The sequence below is a fragment of the Phoca vitulina genome, unplaced genomic scaffold, assembly GCF_004348235.1.
Source record: "Phoca vitulina isolate PV1807 unplaced genomic scaffold, GSC_HSeal_1.0 scaffold8, whole genome shotgun sequence".
Classification (NCBI taxonomy): Eukaryota; Metazoa; Chordata; class Mammalia; order Carnivora; family Phocidae; genus Phoca; species Phoca vitulina.
In genome coordinates, this window is record NW_022589711.1 from 72,314,459 (window position 1) to 72,334,950 (window position 20,492).

The 20,492-nt window shown below is 37.2% G+C and overlaps 1 protein-coding gene across 13 annotated transcripts in view; it reads right to left on the reverse strand.

Moving 5' to 3' along the window:
• The window catches only part of LOC116634082 (EGF-like and EMI domain-containing protein 1), a 649,939-nt gene that overhangs the window by 57,181 nt on the left and 572,266 nt on the right, over window positions 1–20,492 (reverse strand). For all 13 annotated transcript variants that reach the window (XR_004299846.1, XR_004299848.1, XR_004299843.1 and 10 more), the window contains 2 exons: window positions 1,569–1,697; window positions 1,298–1,429 (listed from right to left, as the gene is read on the reverse strand). The gene's annotated coding sequence lies outside the window, so the exon portion shown is untranslated. The remainder of the gene's footprint in view (window positions 1–1,297; window positions 1,430–1,568; window positions 1,698–20,492) is intronic.

A 20,492-nucleotide genomic window follows, 5' to 3' on the forward strand; every position in this document is an offset into this window, starting at 1 on the left:
TTAAATTATCTTTTAAAATTAGTTATATTAAGTTAAATTTTAATTTGTTAATACATTAACACATTTATTAGTCTGTTTGCAACTTTATTTCATAAATTCATTGAGATGCTTATCAAAATACAGATAACACTCAAAGATAAAATAAATATCTGTGAGAGTCAAGTGAAGGAAAAAATATAGTTACAATATAGACATAAATGAATATCACAATTCTTTGAACTTGTAAGAGGTGGACTGCAAATTGGCTCTGACCTACCTAGCTGTCAAAACAAAGAAGGAAAAGTACTCAGGTGTAAGATCACAGCTTTCTGAAGGCAAAAATACTCTCAATAGTCAGGGAAATCAAAACTCTTGAAGATGCTTTGGCCTGAGGAAATTAAGAAATTTCTCTCAATGATTTTCTTTGAGGAACAAAGGGGCCAGTTAGAACGTTCCTTAGGAGATGTTTATGGGTTGGCTTTAACTCAAAGACAACTTGGCTGCTGAGGCCTCAGAGGCAGTATTCACTAGGTTTCAATTTTCTACTACATGGAGCCAGGACTTTGTCCTACTTGTCTTTTATCTTCAGAACATCAGGGTACTGAGGTAGGATAATTAAAATTACCCTCATACAAAGAAGACAGAGCAACTACCTGCCTGGTCAAAATAAGCATTTAGTTGTCTTTAGCACATAACAACTTGGTACCCTGCCTGATCACAAACTTTGTTATCATTCTTCCAAATGAAGGAATCTTAAGTTTGCAATTACAGTACTTCTATCTCTTATGAAAGATCTATTGATAGTTCTTTTATTCTTTTAATTCTAAAGTATAAAATACAGAATAGTGCACAAAACACATAAATGTGCAGCTCAACGAAGCATCACAAGTGAACATCCTCAACAACAGCAAATACGTTGAAGAACACAATATTGCCAGAACCACCTTCCCATCATGCACTCTCCTGGGCATTGCTCTTCTGTCCTCCCTAAAAATCATTATGATCTTGCAAACTGCCCAAATATTTAGGGATTGGCAAAGCTGATAAGATCAAAATGTGTTTGCTAAGAATATCTCTAAAGTGCCTAAGATAGTGCATTTTTGAGGGATCTTTAATTTACATCTGGTCCCTTAAACTTGATGTCAATAGTTGTCTTTGTGATGGGTAGTTAAGTCTTTAAATTTTAGGGAACTGGTTACTTTTTGGTAAGTAGAACTACTTAATTTTGAGCTGGATATTGCTGAGGATAAATGAAATTGCAAAACTTTAACCAATGAGTTTGACATTGTGTACACAGGCATCCCCAGTCCACTCTTACCTTATGGAACAGATTTTCTAATCCCGACTTGAGTCTAGCATTGCTGGGATATGAGAGGTTATGACCAAAGGGTTCTCTTTGGCTGCCTTCACTGCTTCAGCTCTCAAACTCCTGATGTAAGCACTTCTCCACCTAGAATGTAGGTCAGTTGGTGTTTGCTGTTACCACAGTAAATTATTAAGTAATAATTGCAACAACATTTACTCTCTAAGTGCAGTTCTTAAAAACTCTACTTTAGCATATCCACTTCATAATTGGTAGACTGACTTACTTTGACTGCAGTCGGCCCCAAAGAAGCCAGGAGGGCAGTAACAGGTGCCAATCACGGTGTCACAGCTGCTGCCATTAAGGCACTTGCACATCCTTTGGCAATTTGGACCTTACGTGCCTTTCGGGTATCCTGTTGAAGGAGAACAAAACCATATGTGATACTGTACCTCAAAGCAATCACTGTTTAAATTCATGCCCATAGACATGTGGCTAACTCAACATTCCAAATACTGTTCTTTGGTATTTTCAATCACCTTCAAGCTCGTGATTCAAGGCACGGACTTATCTGAAGAGATGAGATGATATAGATAGATGCCTTAGTAATACAGTTGGGGGCATAACGTTCCTGAGGCTGCTCATTAGTAAGATACAGGAAACTTAACTTTGAGTTTCCTTGGAAATCTGTCCATTTTTAGAGAGTGCTCAGAATAGGTGGCAATTGGCCAAACAAGCCTATTTCATTCCAGTATAGATGAATTCATTATTTTGATTAATGTTTAAGTGTTATAGTTTGTCTTGCCTGGAATGATCTGGGTTTAATACAAGTAAGAATTCAAAATGGCATGAAGCATCGAGAAAAAAATCTTCATTTTCTGTTAGCTTCTCACTTTCCTACTTTCACATCCATGGACGTATGGCCTACCATGATGATACCTGTGTAACAAATAGATCAATGGCCAGAATTCAAGATAAAAGGAGATGAAACAGGACAAAGAGTAAGCTGAAGACCATGTTATCTGTGCAATGATTGAAAGACTGGAGATGTTTATTCGGAGAAAATAGAGCTAAGAAGACAGAAATGTCTTCAAACACGAAAAGGCAGTCTTGTGGAAAAGAAGAAAGGCAGATTTTATCGAAAAAAGGAAATACTTTCTGAGAGAGCTGTCCAAGATTGGAATAAGCTTTTTTCAGGAGGCATGATTACTCATCTCTGTAGGAGTTCAAACAGAGACAGGATAAGTATACAGTAGAGAAAATATAGAGGTATTCAAGTTGATTAACTTTGAAGCACTTCCATCTGTGACATTCTCCTATTCTATGAAATGCCTGATGCTTTCAAGTCTTAAGATTATAAAAGTTTGAGTTTCAAGAGACCTCATGTCCATCTGGTTCAATTCTTATTTTAAGATGATGAAGTTGAGGCCCACAGAGTGAAGTGACTTGGAATATATATTGCACAAAGTTCTGGTACCTGTTAAAGATAACCATCTTTATCCTTGCTACATATTTAAATATGAGGCTGTAGGAAATTTTGAATAATCTGATTTGAAACCTATATATTTCACTTATTAACATTGTATCTTTAACTCCTTTCTTTAACTTCTGGTTCTTAATTCCCAAAGGGGATAATAACAAAATCATGGGCCTGTTATGGTGATTAGAATGAAAAAGTACATCACCAAACTCAGCTCCCATGTCAGTGGTGGTCATTATTTTCATTAAATGATGGCAGTATCAATGCTAGGCATGCAACAAAACCCTTTCCCTACCAGCTTGATCTGAGTCAAGGTGTTTGGTATGTGCCTTAGGTCCTTCTTCTTGGAAAATCTTTTCCTTTGGAAGCATACTCTAAAAGTGACCAAACTAGACCAGATGGCACTTGTTTCCTTCCTTTTATCTTGTGTTTTTATGTGAGAATCAGAGAGTAAGGAATATTTTTTAAGACATGTAGCATGTTTAGAGGGAGCAGCAAAGAATGGATTTTATTGAGATTCAGATTTGTTTATAATCCCCATATATGTCCTGTCCTAAATTCCAGAATTCTCACCTTGAGTCTCAAACCCAAAGAGTGGATGCTTCTTTCTTTCTTTTTCTTCCAGTTTTAAAATAAAATTCTTCATAATGGAGATGGAAAGCAAAACACTACAGTTATTAATACCAAAGGTTATTTCTGTGCTGTAGCTGTTCTATTTCTTTATTCCTCTCAATGAAAAATGATAGCTTCACTTTACAGTCTCTTCTGTCATTCCCTCCTCCCAAGGAATGTCAGCTCCCATAGCTCATTGTCCCTTCTTTGGTATATAACATTCATTTGTCCTCATAAGAACTTCTTTTTTCCCTCACAAAAGATTTAATAGAGCATACCTAAAAGCAAAATTAGTGATTAAAAAAGTATCCATCTCCTCCTCTTCTCCTATTCACCAAGATATAAAATGCTCTCATGTCCATTTGAGTCAGACTTCTGGAATGCAAATTTTTATAGTATTTTTTTTTATCATTACTATGGGTGATGCCTAAGAAGAAGGTTTGCTTGATATTAGAGAAAATACACATCAAGCAAGCTGAAGGTATGGAGTCAGAAACAATGAAGTCTTGTGTGTACTGCTGGGATGTTGCTTCCCAAAAGGACGTTAAATTAATAAGAGTTGATTGGTACAGAAAATTCTGTAGTCACATCCTATGAAGCAAAAGCTGGCATGAATTTCTGTGCAAGTAAGGAAAACAGAAACACCTGATAATGTGAAATTCATGTACTTATTAATGAGGAAAACGTCAAACTATGGATATAATCATGGATATAAAAGAATTAGCATCTCAGCTTAAAGGGAAAAAAGGCTTATGTGTAATTACTTGATAAATTTAAATAACTGATATATATATATTTATATTATATTTGTCATATATATATATATATATATATATACACACATATATATATGCCTATATTTTGAGATCACTTTCATGTGAGTTGAAGTTACTTGGGAAACATAATTTCCCCCTGACATATACTCATTTTGCAAACTATCTTAATGGTGGTTTTATGTTTGATAGAATCATCCTTCATTGTTCCTTCTTTGTACACAGAAAACAAAAATCACCTGAGTGTTAGCCTTCACTTAATTATCCTTTTGAAATTGGGACACTGAACTTGATGAAATTTATCTACTATTGAGTATGCCATCTGTTGAAAGACAATATGTGTATAACCTCTTAGCCTCAAAACTCATTCAATTTATATCAAGAGTACAGTATATGTTTACAAAACTGCCCACAAGTTTTTCTTCCCAAGAATAAGTTATTTACTGACAATTCCACTTTTTCTTATAATTCTGTAGCTATGTGAAAGTTTGACTTCTGGAATCGTGCACACATCCTTTGCTCAAACGTTCACTACGTTTAACAAGGGAACACACGCTCGGGACATAATGATTTCATTTGGCTTAAGTGAAATTCAGTCTCCCCTCCCTCATGTCCTAAAGTTCCATTTTGATCATTACTTGGCCTTTACATTATCCTTTACAATTATTTCTCCCAGGAAACTTTGTTTTTCTGGCAAGGGATATTTAGATATTTCCCATCGGGAGATGACAACTTTTTCCCATCCTTGCACCATCCCTTCTTCTTGTAGGAAACTGATTGGAAGAAGCTTGGGATATGAATTCAGAGTTCTGATTTGATTAAATATTAAAGGTGACTCTATGCTGTGATGATGTAAACAACATTTGGTAGTTTCACAGACACTTAGAACAAGCAAGGTTGTGACTGTATCCCAAGATGCTTAGCTAACAAAGAAATGAAAAGCATGAATGTGTTTTCCACAGAGTCTTTTCCTAGTATTTGACCAGTTTATTCACATATACTAGCTACTGTCACACAGTTTTGTTTTATTCTTAAAAAGAGATGCTAAGGTTTGGTCTGTCTGAATTCTTAGTGCTACGAGCAAGAGCACCAAAGGTAAACTTCTGCCAATATTTTGATGTCTTCCTCCTGGTGCAGGAGGCCCATGCTTCTCAAAGCATTCTATACCAAGGGCGTTCTTATGAAAACTGTCAAAAGAACTGCCTGTGATTTTTAGAAGATTCCAATGACTTAAATGCTCTCAAAGAGAGTTATTATAAATAGTGGGTATTGGAGAAATAAAAGATTTCAAGGGTATGGAGTTCCTTTGCAATTTCTCATTGGTCATAAAATACATAGTATGATGAGTTTCTATCTACTGAGCAGTTTGTTTGTTTTTCCCCACATGCCGTCGACAGGCTGAGACTAACCTGCCCATTACAAATTATGGACAAGTGGTGAGATCCTACTACAAGTTTGTCTGCTTCCTCTGACCTCTGCTGAGAGAAAATTTTGATTCTCCACTCCAAACTCAAGAACATGAAAGTCCAGTTGTTTTTGGCTGCTGAAACTTTTGCTTTTGAGCCAGCTACACCTTTTATGGATATTTTCTTGAACCTTTTTTGTCGTTCTGTAATTACAGTGGATGTTGCCAAGGAAACTTTGCAGCAACTCCCAACCACGTGTTGCCTGGAGCTAAGCCAATCTGACTAGTCAGGGAGCTGTTCCCCGACTCAGCCTTGATTTTACAAGGTGGAGTTCTCCTCCTTCAACACAAGGTAGCTTGCCTTCTGACATGGAAGTACTACCAGTTCTATGTAACTTGCTTTTTTGTTTTGTTTTAAAGATTTATTTATTGATTGATTTGACAGAGAGGGAGCATGTGAGAGGGGGTAGAGGGAGAGAGAGAATCTCAAGCAGACTCCTGCTGAGTGCAGAGCCCTACGTGGGGCTTGATCCTATGACCCTGAGATCATGACCTGAGCCAAAATCAAGAGTCAGATGCCCTTCTATGTAACTTGTTTCTATTTTATTAAGATAAAATATTCCTTGATATCAAGAAGAAATTCTTCCTGAGAAATGTGACAGAATCGAAAGTGAGGAAATAACTTTCTCCCATTACAAGGGTGCTTGAGATTTGCCATAACCAAAATATCATTGAAATTCTACTAATTTTATATTTTAATTCTTAAGTTTAAGCTTGTATTCCCACAATGGTTATGGATTCCAAAAAAATACTAATTGAAACCATTTTCATACACTCTTAATTGTGTTTTTAGCTGATAATATTTAAAATTAGGGCAAAAGTGAGAAGTGATATTCAAAATATACATTCTATGGCTTGTAGAAAGTTAAAATCAATAGCTTGACCATAAGTCTATGTTTTATAGGTGGCATGTGCGGGGAAAATCCAAAAATCATCCATGTACTTGCAGAATTAAGAAAGGAAAATGGAAGGAATCTGCTACAGGAGCGACCAGGGAAAAAAGAGATGCGGTGGCTAAGTTGGGGGAAAAAATGAAACTGAGGCCAAATCATTTTATTTTTAAACCTATAAAAAGTACATTACAAATAATTACAAGCTTAAAAATTAAGTAGCTGACTGAACATTTTAACATGCTCCTTGGGACATTTTATTGTGTGTTCCCCTCTAACCATTTCGATGTTAAAATGTCCTAACAAATCAATATAAGGTGTTTGGTCTAGAGACTATCCTTTTTTATTACACAGCAGTGAGCCAACTGGCATTTTGTCCTTTAAACAAGTTACTGTTTTCATTCCAGAATAACAATTTGTTTAATTTGATTGTTCCTAAGCAGATCCTGGAACTAACTTTATGAATCACTTTAAATATGTTCCCATTGGCTGTATATTGATTGATACCAATCAGTTCATAATATCTTCATTCTTTCCTTCTCTATTTCTTATCTTTTTCTTGGAGATATTTGGAAGAGAAAAGGCAACATAGGAGAAATGGTTACACAAGAAAGCGTATGTTTTCAACCATTCCAATAAACATTCTCCCAGGACTTGCTATAAATTGGAAGCTTGAATTAACATTCGCCCTTTAGCATTCTGACTGATGACCCACCCTACTGGTGTCTCTTCGATAAATTACAACAAAAGCACAGAACACACTTACAGAGATGACAGTGGTTTCCATGGTACCCGGGCAAACAGGTACATCTCCCCGTGACTGGGTGACACTCTTCATTCTCAGCTGAACACTGACATACCTGTTTATAGTCCTTCCCATATGTGCCTGGTGGACAAACTAAGGGAAAGAGGAAATGTAAACCCAATGAATTAAATTTGTCTGTGTAAATATAGCTCTAAAAGTGAAAGCAGGGAAAAATTTATTAAATAAGACCACTGCCTACAGAAGTGTGCTGTCCTTTGGGATTTAGGTTTCATTAAATTTACTTGGGGATTACTTCACTGTTTGATTTTGTTTTGTTCAGTCAATTTGTGACCGACTGTCAAGGGCCGGCTGCAATTTTCTTGTCACTGAAGAAAATCATAGGGTGATGTCAGGTAAAATCAACTAAAATAATAGTATAATTCATGAGGGACCACATATCTGGATAAAGATATTTTTTCTGGTGCAGCCGGTTTAAATTCTCAAGGTTGTTTCTCTCTGCACATTAGCACGTACTGTATTTGTGTCACTTGTCAGCTACTCTGCTGGGCTGTGCTGTTTTCTTTTTAAGGCTGAGCAGTAAAAGCTTTCCCTCCAACTTCTAAATAATATCATGCCATTTTGTTAAGAAAATAAAAAGGTTTCTGGGTATTTTTCAGCTTACAAAACAGAGTCAAATAGACATTTTAAGTTTCACAGTTGTGTCCAATGACAATTCAAACAAATTCAGTAAAAAGAAGTCTAATAATCTGGTTATTATATGTCCTGCAGACCTAAAATTGAATAATAACTTCTGGATCAACCTTTTTATTTATCACCTAAAGGATATGGCATCATGGAAGAATGAACCTGTTTGAGAAGTGTCTTCTCACACTGGAGAAGTTATTGCCTGTTTTGCTCCCTGCATCCCCGTGTGGTGTTGGCTCTCCTGAGTGCCTGTGGTCACCTGTTTTCTTGGCGTCCCCTATCTTTAAGAATATTTCATCTTCCAGTTTTCTTTAAGCAAAAATAACAACAATGGTAGCAATTCTAACTTCAAGGGCCATTGGTTGCTTGCTTAACATTAAAAACAAAGACTAATGAAACACAGGGCAATTAATCAAAAAAGAGGGTGTTGGTTTTTTTTTTTCCCCTCCCTTCTTGACTGGGATATATACAAATCAGAGAGCATTAGGTGGAATCTGACTTGGCATCTGAACAGCTATTTAAATGGTCTGTTGTTGGCCTAGACGGTTTTTTTTTAAGCTAAGATTCACCAATTATTCAAATATATATATCGATAAAGCATTTATCTGGTAAGCCAGAAAGCGCATCTGGCTTTACTGCCTGAAAAGTCTATTAACTTTGTTTGTTAATAAGTGGCTAAGCAAGAAGAACTGATCACGGCATTTCAGATATGGCTGAGAGTGCAGGTTTATGGACTCTTACTTCCTTCACCTTGCTTGTCAGTACACACATGAGGGCATCACTTACATTCCACTGTGACATGATGAAAGGGAGCTCCCCAGTGGAAGTTGTCTAACATGGAAGGCTGGCAAATAATCAGAAAAATCAAAATATGCTTCATTAGAGGCTTCCAATAACTTTAGATCCAAGAGTTGCAGTTATTACAAATTCTTCCCGTCACTGGGAAGACCTGTTTTGGCCACAGGGTTATGTGAGCACAAAGCTTGGTCTCCCTGTGACAAATATGACCACAAAGCCCTGTGCTCTGTGGAGATCGAAGACACTGAGTGAGAAGTCCAAGGGGCTGTGTTGAACACAACAGGATTTGTGTAGTAAGTTCCAGTATTCCAATATACTTAGTCATTTCCCATCTTGAAGTTTGGGGCCCACTGGCATAGGGTTCTGAGGAAAGTGACATTCAGACTGGTCTGCTCTGAGAGAGAGAGGTCAGGAATATTGTGCTGATCCGCAAGCATCCACTGAAGGTTGTGTGGTCTGGAGGAAATAGTGCAAACTTTGAGTCAGGTAGGCTCAGCACTGCCAGCGACCTGATCTCTTGCTTTAAGCAAATTACTAAAGCTCTAAGAACCTCAATTTCTTCTTCTGTACAATGGGATTAATGAAACCTATCTCACAGATTGTTGTCAGGAGTAGCTTAGTGGACATAGTAACATATGGGAATTTCATAGTGCCTCAGTAAAATTTGTTTCATTTCCATTGAAACCCTTATATATAAAATCAGAATCAACTGTTCAACAAAAGTGCTACCTTTGGGCAAACACTATGGATAGATACATGCAGAATAATTATGAAAAAGTTATCTAATATTTAGAGATCATCTTTACACGTATCTGCTTTCAGGAAAAATTAATTTTTTTTTTTAAAGATTTTATTTATTTATTTGACAGAGAGAGACACAGAGAGCGAGGGAACACAAGCAGGGGGAGTGGGAGAGGGAGAAGCAGGCTTCCCACCGAGCAGGGAGCCCGATGTGGGCCTCGATCCCAGGACCCTGAGATCACAACCTGAGCCGAAGGCAGACGCCCAATGGCTGAGCCACCCAGGCGCCCCAGGAAAAATTATTTTTAAGAGAAAAAAATTTTAAAAACCATTAAAATCACATGACATAAAATTTCTGAAACACAAATAGGTAAAATTTATCCATATTCTCACTAATTGTCCAGTGTTTTGAGGCTTCATAACACCATTCACAAATGTTAATCACTTCTCCATCCCAAGGGCTCAGGCTTTGATTCTTGAATTTCAGAGGAATCAAAATCACAGAAGATATAAATTATCTTCTTGTGCAAAACCGACCTCTTAAAGCTCTTAAAGTCAGTTCTCAAATGGATGTTTAAGTATCATTGAAGAAATTTACAATTTATATTGCAAAACAATAAAATGAAGATGGAAATAAAAGCAAGAAAAAGTATTCTGAATGTTACCCAAAAGGATTTTTGAGAAATATTATTGTATTTCTTAGATTACAGACTCATTGTGAAAAACATCTATCAGTTGTCACCTGTGAAAAAATGATGACTTTGACTAAGACTTCAGAGGAAATCAAAGTTCATGTAAAGTCTGCTTCATATCCTCTGAAAGAGAACGTGGTATGTTAGTTTATTGCCTCATGATCCCATATGGACTGCATTACGGGGCATACTTTCAACCCATCTCACAAGACAAACAGAATTCTGGAATATTCTCATTCAGCAAGAAATATTTTCTGGGTATCTACTATGTGCCAGGTTCACAACAGTGAGCAAAACATGATTCTTATACCTACCAAGCTTGCAATTGTGGGGAGATAATTACAATATAATAACCATCAAATAAACATATAATTGAAAAATATTAGAAGAGTACAGGGTTCTATGAGAGAGTATAACATCGGGGACTCCACTTTAGAATAACAGGCATAGAATGAGGGGTGTTTAGTTCCAGATGTTCTCTTTGAAGAGATCACTAACTGAGATCTGAAACACTAGAGAGTATATGTAGTGGGAGAGGGAAGGGGAAGGAAGAAAGAGTAAGGAGGAGAAAAATTTCCAGAGGAAAAGACCCAGGCATATAGGAGTTACTGACACTATTCCTAAATAAGATGGTGGCAAGAGTATGCCTGTATATTAGACAATGGTCAGGCTTACGTTATTTTAAGCATATCTGTATTAGTTCCCTAAGGCTGCTGTAATAAATTATCACAAATTTAGTGGTTCAAAACAATATAAATTTATAATCTCACAGTTCTGGAGGTCAGAAGTCTAAAATCAAGGTGTTGACAGGGCTGTGTTCTTTCTGGAGACTTGTGGGCTGGGGTCTATTTCCTTGTCTTTTCCAGCTTTAGAAGCTACCTACATTCCTTGGCTTGTGGCCCCTGCCTCTATCCTCCAGGCCAGCAGTTTAGCTTCTTTTTTCTCTGATTGCCTGACTCCCTTTTACAAGAACCTTTGTGATTGCATTGAACCCAACCACGTAATCCAGGAAAATCTCCCCATCTCAAAATCCTTAATTTCATCACTTCTGCAAAGCCCCTTTTGCCATGTAAGATAACATATTCACAGATTCTAGGAATTAGAACATGGACATCTTTGAGAGGACATTATTCAATCTACCACAATCTCTGTATTCCCAAATGTTTTAGGTAGCTTCTGATTTATTCCTTAGAGACATGGTGTCATAGTCATTTTTTTAACAATAACCTGATGCACAACTCCTTATAGAAATCAATACAAATATCATATTTTAAAAACTATGTAAAATTTATATGGGAAAACTATCACCAATTATTTTTTTAAATATATATATGTATACTTAGTTAATATATCCAAAGGACGGCTTTTGACTTGGGATTTTTTGGAAAAGATCAGGACCTAGAAATAACCTGGGAAGTAGCTTGGGTACCCAGAGACATCTGGGGGAGCAGGAAGAAGAGACTTCTCAAGGGCTAAAACTCAGAGAAATGAAGGACTAACTCTAGACCAGGAACTGCTTGCTCTTCTTAGCACCCTATGTAATAACATTTTATCTCTGCTTAAAAGTAAGCAACTTTAGGGGTCTTCCCCACCCATCTATAGAACAGTATTTGCTTTTATGCATAAAGCACTCCTTTAAGCAGATGCTATTATGCCCATAATAAGATAGACAGACATTAGGCCACTTGGCCAAACAACATGGCTAATAAGTGGCAAAACCAGGAACAAAACCATGGTGTGCTTAGGATAAGCTCTAAGATATTTCCCACTCTCTCAAGGCTTCTTCTTAGGAGGTGAGAGGTATGTTGTATACTATATAGCATTGAAGAGATTACAAATCTGGTCAACAGGCAAAGTTGTGCTTTAACTTACTTGTTAGGAAAATCAGCCTGGAAAATTTTATGTTGGAAATTTCTTGTTTACCTTGTTTACTAATTAGCCATCCAGAGCACTGGAAGAACTGGTCAAACCAGTTTGGAAGTAATGTGGTTCTTTCTAGCTGAAATTATTCTGGGCAACCAAATGACCACAAAGCCTCTGCGGGGTGAATTCTACATGGATTTAAGCTGATTCTCCATATTAAAGCTACAGTTTACCATTTGAATTAACCAGTGAATATACTCAAAAATAAGAATGGCTCAACAGTGCCTATTTTTCAGTTAGGTAGAATTTATATTACTTTGATCATGAAGATATAAACTGAATATAGGTAAATACCCAAAAGACTTTGGAAAGGGGAAAATTGTATTTTTGATTTGTTGGATTCTCAGGCATTTGATTGATTTTTATTAAAAACTGAGGAGTCAGCTTTGCTAAGATTCAAGTTGAGACAAAGTCAATTACAGAGACAAGTTGGTTAGCCCTGACAACCTCATAAATACTACACTGGCATAGTTTTACTACAGGGTAAACTTTCTAATAGTACTTTTTGCTTTGAAGAAATAAGAACTTCTTCAAGGTGACTTCTGAAAGATGATTCGTATCTTTACTTTCCCCACTAAATTTAAATGAGACATCAACTAGAGAATTTAATGAATTTGTCTTTATTTAATTGTCCTGTCTACTACCTTCTATAATTAATCATTTTCTGTGAGCAATATTTCTGTCTGGCAAACATTTTATGAGATGGCATACAGGATTCAAGCCATACATATAAGAAAATACAATGAGTTGACTTTTTGTTTGGAAATTCATGACTGTCTTAGCATTTGACAGGACACAGAGTAACTTCTTGTGGGAAGACCCGTGGAGCCTGGCAAATAGATACATTGTGCAGTCCCAAGATCATAGTCTTTCCACTGTGACAGTTACAAACTCCAAGGCCATCTATACCAGCACATTGTCCCTGACAAGCTAAATAAGCATAAGCAGAAAAGTGTTTTATACTGTCAAAATGAGCATCATAATGACCATCCCATTAGTCAAGAAAAAAAAAAAAAAAGCCTATGGCTCTCATGATGGGCAGAGAGGTGTATTCAAATTTCATCTAATACTTTGCTTCTCACAAATTGGGATTGACCTACCATGGCTTATGACAGCATATTTTGCTCAGGTCTTTATCAAAGGCCTGGTGATAGATCAGCTGTCATCCACCCGTTCCTCAGAATGTCTTTGTATTAAACTAATGGTCCAGCAGAGCAGCCAGCCTGACAGGCAGGTTATTTATTTGCAATCTGGTAAAAGAACTGACAACTTCATTGTTTTAATTGTTCATTTTTCATGGGTTGATGCATTAGCTCACCCGAATCTTTGTGCCTTAGTCAGAGAATAAATATATGGGAGTCAGGGCATCAGAATGACTGGGTCCATCTTAAAGTTCAAGAAGCCAAGGATAGTCTTGGTGATGGCTATGATTACTAGTGTCCCACAAGCATTTGGGATTTTTTTTGGTCTTATCTCTGTTCTGCATCTCTTTCCTCTCTTTCAGGAAGACCTATGATGTCAGCTACTGATCTGATTGTTTCTTGAAACAATGTTCCTTGTTCTCACAGACTGTTAAAGGAGAAAGACTGGAGTGGGCCTAGAGTCTCCATGTCTCAATCAGAGTGGGGGCTGCCAGACAGAGGCCCCCAGAGCTCAGCTATCAAAATATCAAGAGGAGACACAACTCAGGTCAGAGCCTCTCAGAATCACCAGGAAGATTTTGCTAAATAAACATGGCCTGGTCTCATTCTATGAGATTTGATTCTAATTCAGTGACTCTTTGGTGAGGACTAAGTATATATATTTCTAAAATCCTATGATCGTGGCAGAGAAGCATTGAAGTAGAATTTAGATCGACACCCTCAATTTACAGATAAGATATCCTATAGATTGAATCATTTGCCCAAGGTCATAGCTATTTAGTAGCAGGGCTAAAACTAGAACCCAGAGGTCCCGACCCTCAGATCAATGCCCTTTGCATTTTCCACATCACATATCATTCTCCAGGATCTATTTGAGAGATACTTTGAAGTTCTCCCAATACCTCCCGCAGATGCTAATGTGTCAGGGCACAATATGGAGGTGATCATTTGTACCCAAGTCTCATCTCAAATGCTGGTCTTTAGAGAGCAGAGGACATTTCCATAGCCCAATTATAAGCATGAAGGGGATTCCTATTAAGATACTGGGTCCCAAATTATACTATGACTTTACTATTTTTTTCTTCTTGTTAAATTGAGAGTGCCTCTAGGGCAGAGGCAGTGTTTTATTATTTTCAATGTGCCTCACATCTCACATAAACCAAGAACACAGAAGGTATTCTATAAATGCTTGATGGAGGAAAGGAAGGAAGGAAGGGAGGGAGGCAGGAAAAGGAAAGGAAGGAAAGAAGGCAGGTAGGCAAGCTTCTCTAGTCCAATATACATAACTGTCTGAAAGGCTGATCCTACACAAAAAAGAGAACCCTGGATCCCTATATGGCATGTTTATATGTTCTTTTCCTTGTTAAAAAAGATATTCAACATTTATAATTATTTACAGGGTCCTGTGCAGATGATATAAAATTGAACAAGACTAGTATCTGTTTTCAAGAACCCAACCGAATTTAGGAAGACATGTGAAAAATTAATACAGAATAATCTGATAAATGCTACCAACATGTTTAAAAAGGTTCCAGCATATTAAAGAAAATAGCTAACCCTATCACGAGGGAATCGGTGTCTCCTCAGAGAGGTGGCATTAGAACCGGGCCTAAAAGAATGAATAGAAATTCCTTAGTCAGAAAGAAGAGAATTAATGAGTAAAGTCTTTTATTGAAAGTGACAGGTACCTTTGCTTCATGGCTAGAGAGCAGGGTTTAGGAACAAGTCTGATGTCAAAGAGTTGTTGGCCCTTAAAAGTGAAGTGTTTTTTATGTCACACTGAAGGCTTAATCTAGATGACCATAGAAACATCATGATCAGACTGTTGACAGTGTGCATATTGGATTAGAGGATGGAAGCCCAACTGGGGGCCACTGCAGGCATCCTAATGAGACAAGAAGAACCTGAATTAGAGATCTGAAAAGGGATAGAGATGAGGAATTGTACCAAGATTTTTTTTTGAGGTGGTTTAGATTATACTGGATGACCGATTGTTTAAGAGACCAGAGGGGAGGCTCTGTCTGTTCCTAGACATTTCTTTCATTATTTGTTGTTTGTTTTTGCCATATGGTGTTTCTTTTCCAGAATGGTCTAATATTCTCACATTCCAGCTACAAATGGGTTAAAAAATATTAAGACACTGACTTCAGAAGGCCATAGCAAACAAGCGAATCTGAATCAGCGTGCAGCCATTCTTACGTTTTTGAAAACAGGCCTTTTCAGCTTACCTTGGCAATCACAGCACTGGCTGGAGAGGGCAGGATGCCAGGGAAGTGGCATCGTAAGAGCTACAGAATGCAGATACTCTAGGGGCTCCAGATTGGAAAGCAGTATGGGCATGTGGACCAGAAAAGAGAGATGATCCCAAGACACTGGGGCTGGGATAGGTCCTGGAAGCGAGTTCCACCTGGTTCATTTCTTTCAGGCTTGCTTTGTGAGTATATGCTCATATGGAGCACACCCCCTGAGGAAATATTCAGAGTGTTTCGGTGTTGACGTCAAAGTGATGATGTTCCTTGTTGGAAGGGACACCTTAAATACCATTGTCAGCATGGTATCTCACTAGGGCATTAATGATGGCTGCTGCCCTTATGGGAGCTTGGTGGGTGCCATCTACCAGATATGTGGATAGTGTTCATGAATGACTAGCAACAACATTTCCTCTTCATCAGTGCTCCAGATAAAAGCCAAACGATAAATCACAATCCTAGAACTTCAACATTTCAATTCAATGTTGATGGATTATATTAATACCCACAGAAGAAATATATCTATTCTGAAAAGCAAGAGTTAATTTATTCATGCCTGTTTTTAAATTTTCTCATGTGCTTTGTTCAGCTGCGAAAAGGTGAAAATAAATAGCATAGTTAAAATTGTGGATTGTTGTTAGGAGGCTCTCCAGTTCAGAATGCAGGAACTCAAGTTGAGGGAGAGAAAGAAGTTTGCAGAAATAGGAGAAGGTAAGAAGGACCAGGTAACAAGTACCGGAAATGAGTGTCTTGGAGGCCTGAGGAATGGGCCATGGTTAAAGAGCTGGCATTTTCTCAGTACCTAAAATGTGCCAGACCTGTTCTAAGCCCTGTACTGTATCATCTCTTTTGATAACTGAAACAAACCCATGAGGGAACAACTATTATTTTCATTTTATAGAAGAAACTAAGGAAGCTAATGTGAAGTCATTCACCCAAAGCTTGCACAGCCAGAGTCAGCATTGATAACTCAATGTCATTTTCTTAAACATGACACTATTATTCTTCCCAGGAGTTACTACATTAACAGGGGAATATGAACAAATACTACTGGTTTATGGATCCTTACAGAAGGACCTATGACCCATGTCCTCACCTCATTTCACAGAATTGGGATAGTACAGTTAGAAAAAGTGCTGACTGAGCCCTGGGAGTTATCAGTTCCTAACCATGTTACTCTGGGGAAGTCATCTCCTCTCTAAGCACCATATTGAATTTTGTCATTGCCCTAGCTCTACTTAGTTTTAAATTTCAAATAAAGTTTATTATGAAAATGATCAGTAAAATATCTGGAATGGTAGAAATCCAGTACATTCTATTCTAGCATGCATGTACCCTAAGGTGGCTGCGCTGTATTCAGAACCATCGTAACTTAGAAGTAAGATTAGATTCTATGATTTTCTGTGCCTCTGTGAAACAATTAGATACTAAGTGTGAGATGCTATGTCACTAATCACTGCTTTTCGCAAGATCCATAGAATTTTTTTTTTTTTTTTAAGATTTTATTTATTTATTTGAGAGAGAGAGAATGAGAGAGAGAGCACATGAGAGGGGGGAGGGTCAGAAGGAGAAGCAGACTCCCTGCCGAGCAGGGAGCCCGATGCGGGACTCGATCCAGGGACTCCAGGATCATGACCTGAGCCCAAGGCAGTCGCTTAACCAACTGAGCCACCCAGGTGCCCAAGATCCATAGAATTTAAAGGATAGGAACAGTATACAGAAAGAAGAACACCCATGTCCAATCATACATAATGTAAGAATTCTCCTTTGTAACGGTAACGAAAGTTTTCAGTATTATCCACTTAGAGCTCACAGATTGGATGATGAGCAATATGGTGATTAGACAAAGAGGGGGTGCTTACGTAGTTAGCTGGAAACCCTGGAAGACAAAATGCTCCAGTGTCCATGCTTCTGCTCAAGTGTGTTGATACTCCCTTAAATGCATATACAAGATAAAATTTATAGAATCCAGGGGCAGCATAATTAATCATAATTATTTCCTTTTTTTCAGATTTGCTACCAGAAGAGAGGCAATGCTTTCTGACTATTAACTTAAGAGTGTTAATTTGGGGCATCCATGTAAAATGAATCCTTAATGAAAATTTTCTTCATATCAACATTAAGGTCAATGAACAACAACAAATGATATTCAAATATAGTAATGAAATTTCTGCATCAATGATCAGCTCAAACCCTGACCTGACAAACAGATCTCTATTTGGCTATCCTGAATACTAGTCCCCTTTTATCACAAAAGAAAAAAATAAAGCATCAAAAATAGAAACACGAGGGAAGCAGTTAATATATTTTGCTTGATACAATAAAATGAAATAACTGTAGTAGAGTAACTAGATTCTTGTCAGTTCAAATCATAAAATCATTGCTTTTAGGTCATGGCTTGTGAAAACAACTTCCTTTTCTTAAGACCAATATTTTAAAGACAGATACAAATATTCACTCATAAACATCTACTGACATCTTCATTCACTCGATTTGCAGTATTAATTCAATGCTTACAATGTGGCAGCCACTGTTTACTTAGAAAAAACTCAAAGTTGATCAGATCTCAGAGTTTTCTTTATTTCAAAGTCATCACTTTGTCTGAATTCCTTAAGAATAAGAACAACAAGATGTTTGAAGAAAATTGGCCCCTAACTTTTATGAATTGTTCATCTCAACTTCAACCATGTGAACTGCCAACTCTCCAAAACAAACTCCAATTCAGTTAGTAATAAAATATTGCAACTCTCCGTGAAGCTCTTTCTCTTCCTAATGGCAGTTTACTTGGTCCAAAGTCAAGGACTGAAATGAACTACTTCATTGTATCACTCTCCCCTTACATTTTGTCCTGAATAAGTCACATTCCTTCTTAATAATTTGAAAGCGTTTTCATTCGTGCCCTGGGAATGACTAGAAGAGCTTTTAAGATTATTAAGTCTAGATCAAATCAGTCCAGTCTAAATAGGGCATGAGACTAATGCCTCTTTAACCACCCCTCCTTCTGACCAATTATTCACAACTATATTGGTGGCCTTGTTAGAAAATCCTTGACATCTATGATCAGAGGTTCCAGGCGCAGGCCACTTTCATACATTTTGCTGACAACCTTTGAACCAAGCTGCCAAGTGAAAGCTTACCATAGTCTTAAAATCCCAAACGGTGATTCATTGTTTGCAAACAGAGAGACAGATTACCATTGTTAACTTGACCTCAGCTTCTAACTCCGAGTCAAAAATGCTTGAAAACATGGGCATCTTAACTAGAGCAAGACATAAATCAAATTACCTTCAACACCACAAAGAAATGAATGGCTGGCATCTTAGGAACTGTGAAGTGCAGTAGGTTTTCCTTGGAAGATAAAGTTGAGACTGATGACAAAAGACCCCATTACTTAATTGAGTTTAATAAAATATGGAGGAACAAACTTTGCCATGGTTTCAAATAGTTTGATGAATAAACAGGGCAATTCCAAGACCTTGCTAACTGCACAGTTCTTGGGAGTGAAGTTTTTCTAAGATTATGAGTGAGACAGCAAAAAGGGGCTGTCCAGTAACCCAGTAACATGGATAATGTTGTCTTAATTTCCTTGCTGCAACCAAATCAAATTAGTGGGTCATATTGTTTTGATGGGTTCACCTGTAGGCTTTAGAGCAAGGCAAAAGTAGAGAGAAGGACTAAAAAGGCTGCTACAAGGGAGACAAGGGGAAAGAATTTGTTCCCGAAAAGACAAACAATTTTGGTAAGTGAAGGAGGTGTAGTGAGGTTAGGCAAGAGCTAAGGCCAGGCCAAACATGATCATCAAGTAAGAATTTTATGAGCATGTTAAATCTCATCATGTCACAAGTTAGACTGCAATTTTATTAAATGTCGGGTGAACTGAGTTGAGGCAGTGTGTATCCACAACTGAGGAAAAGGAAGACTTGGAAGTTCAAATAATAACAGATCATTATTGGTTTTGGTATATGACACCAGCTCTACTTTTTCCAGTGAGTTTTAACTAGAAACTGGAGGTAACAACGTGCATTTATAATTTTTAAAAATGCTTATAAAATCCAGTTTTTAAAACCAGACTACCTTAAAATTAAATGTTGAACATGTGTATTATTAATGAACTAACACCAATCCTAATATTTTAGATGGTTATATTTATTATTTACTTTCTGCTTCAGATCTGGGAGGGGAGAGAAGTCTGTGTAACAGTCCAGAAATGTATGACAATATTATTGCTTTTGATATTTTCATAAAAGTTCCGATTTTGCAAAACACAATCTTTTTGAAAATTGTTCTAGAATAAAAAGCACCTTTCTATACAAACAGCAAATAAGTTCTTCAGAGGATTCTACCCAGAATGCTCTGGAATTCAGTGTTTCCAACAAAAGATGATACATCCCAGAAACGCTAGAGACATTTCTCCTTTTAATGGTTTGCCAAAGTGTAAGCTCTTGTGAAATCTGAAGGTTTTCAACATTGGCACAAGCTAGTTATTTAGAAACATATAAGCATTTCTTTGGGTTTCTGGAGAATGCAACTTAATAGAAAGTGGCATCCATGTGTACCTGTGGATGCTAACAGCATGTGTATGCACCTAAGAATACTGGCAGGGCACATTCTCACCGAAGGATACAAATGCGTTCATGCACCTCTTACCGAGACCTTATCAACCTGCTGTCAAAAGTGCTGGTTGAAACATGAAAAATTCAATAACTCGCCTGGTTATTTTGCCTACACTAACTGGTCTGATTTTTTTTTCCTTTTGAATTAATTGAGCCGATCAGCCGTATTTGTGTTTTGGAACGGAGTTTGTATCATCCTCAAGGATTAGAAATATATAGCTTCTTTCCCACAATAACAAAAGATAATGTTTTGAAAATAGATACTTTTTACTCAACACTAAAGTATAAGAAACACTCACATTTGAGTATATGTTCATTAACTAGAATTTTATTCATTTTAAACTGTAGGACCCTCTCTATTTGACAAAAAAAAAAAAAAAAA